This window comes from Mastomys coucha, unplaced genomic scaffold (assembly GCF_008632895.1).
Source record: "Mastomys coucha isolate ucsf_1 unplaced genomic scaffold, UCSF_Mcou_1 pScaffold22, whole genome shotgun sequence".
NCBI classification, from domain to species: Eukaryota; Metazoa; Chordata; class Mammalia; order Rodentia; family Muridae; genus Mastomys; species Mastomys coucha.
Genome location: NW_022196905.1, coordinates 244,528,582 through 244,530,421, shown reverse-complemented (window position 1 = coordinate 244,530,421; position 1,840 = coordinate 244,528,582). Strand labels below are relative to the sequence as shown.

General features: G+C 43.5%; 1 long non-coding RNA gene across 1 annotated transcript in view; it reads left to right on the top strand.

Moving 5' to 3' along the window:
• Positions 1 to 1,840, top strand: part of LOC116070101 — a 2,343-nt gene extending 503 nt beyond the window's left edge. The window contains exon 2 of the long non-coding RNA XR_004110281.1: positions 1,285 to 1,840. This is a non-coding gene — a long non-coding RNA (uncharacterized LOC116070101). The remainder of the gene's footprint in view (positions 1 to 1,284) is intronic.

The window sequence follows — 1,840 nt, the reverse complement described above, 5'->3', positions numbered from 1 at the left end:
CTTCCTCCTCTTCCTCCCTTTTCTTCTTCTTCTCCTCCTCCTCCTCCTACTCTTCTTCTTCCTCTTCTTTTCTCCTTCTCTTCCTCCCCCTCTCATCCCTCTCCCCTTTCCCTTCCTCTCTCCTCTTCCTTCTGCTCCTCTGTGTAGCCCTGTATGTCCAGGTACTTACTTTGTAGACCAGGCTGGGCTCGAACTCAGAGATGCACCTGTCTCTGCCTCTCAAGTGCTGGGATTAAAGCCGAGTGCCACCATCTCCCATGCCCCCTTCTTCTTCTTCTTCTTCTTCTTCTTCTTCTTCTTCTTCTTCTTCTTCTTCTTCTTCTTCTTCTTCTTCTTCTTCTTCTTCTTCTTCTTCTTCTCCTTCTTCTCTTTCTCCTCCTCCTCTTCCTCCTTCTCCTCCTCCTCCTCCTCCTCCTCCTCCTTCTCCTCCTCCTCCTCCTTCTCCTCTTCCTTCTTCTTCTACTAATATCTTGGTTGAGATATAATTTACGGACTACAATACCATACAACTGAACTCTTATTGTAAGACTCAAACCTGTTATCAATCCTCCAGCACACAAGTGGCTATCCAGAGTTCAAGACCAGCCTGGGCTACAAGAGACCTGGTCTTCCAAGCCAAAATAAACAAACAATGCATGCATGAATGGCTAGTGCATAATTCAGTGGGCTTTAGTACATGCAAAGAGTTGCACAGCCATCACTGTAGTCTCGTCTTTGAACATTTTAATCAGCCACAAAAGAAAAATCATGCACATTAATAACCATCCCCTATCCCTACCCCATCCCCTCTCAGTCCTGGGCAACCAATGGCCTGTGTTGTCTCTGTAAGAAATCTGCCTCTTCTGGTATTCCGTAAGATCGGGCAACATGAAGTTTTATGATTGGTGTCTTTCAGTTATCATAGTGGTTCTGAGTTCATTCACATCACAGTACTCTCTCCTCCATTCTTTTTTAATGCTGAATGAAAGATTTGATTGCCTGAGCATACCACATTCATTCATCAGTTGGTAGCATTTGCTTTGTTTACACTGTGAGATTTTACACTTTTATCTTCAAAGCAACATTACAGTGGATATGTGTGTACACACGGGGGTGCAGTTTCATTGATCTGGGGTAGATACAGAGAAGTCAAATTAAAGAGATTTGGTAGCACAATGTTTAGCACTTCAAGAAACTGTGGATTTGTTTTCTAAAGTGGCTGTATCACTTAATTTTTTTTTTCTAACAGCATATAGATTCCAACATTCCTACCCACACCCGTTACTATTTGTCTTTTTATCACAGCACGATGTGGATTTTGCCAGGATGCGGGGGCGGAGAAAGTATAAATAACAACAGACCCCTTTGAAACTACGCAAATATTTTCCACACTAAACAACAGTAGCAGATATATAGCCACAAAGCAGAAGCTTAAGAGATCTTAGAATGATTCCTAAAATAGAACTTTCAGTAAGAAGTACAAACACAGGCTAAGGCTCAGCACTACAGCTCCTTCCCTAGCGCTGGCAGCCACACAGCCCACAGATGGAGGCCAGAGTAGCTCCTAGGGATGCTGGCACAAGAGGAGGATTCAGAAGTGACCTCAGACCAAGAATGTGAACAGACCTCTGGCATTCAAGAGCAAAACAAGAATACAACGAGGCAGGGTGGAAGCACACCAACCATCAATAATGCACTTGGCAAGTAGAAGCTGGAGGATCAGAAGTTCAAGGGGACCGGCTCTGCTTAGTTAAGGGAGACCAACTAGTGAACCAACCAAAAACCTCACCAAAACAACACAGAGAGTGAGTTGAAACAACGGAAAATGTTTTGCCCATGTAAAATGTTAAAAAAAAAAGAA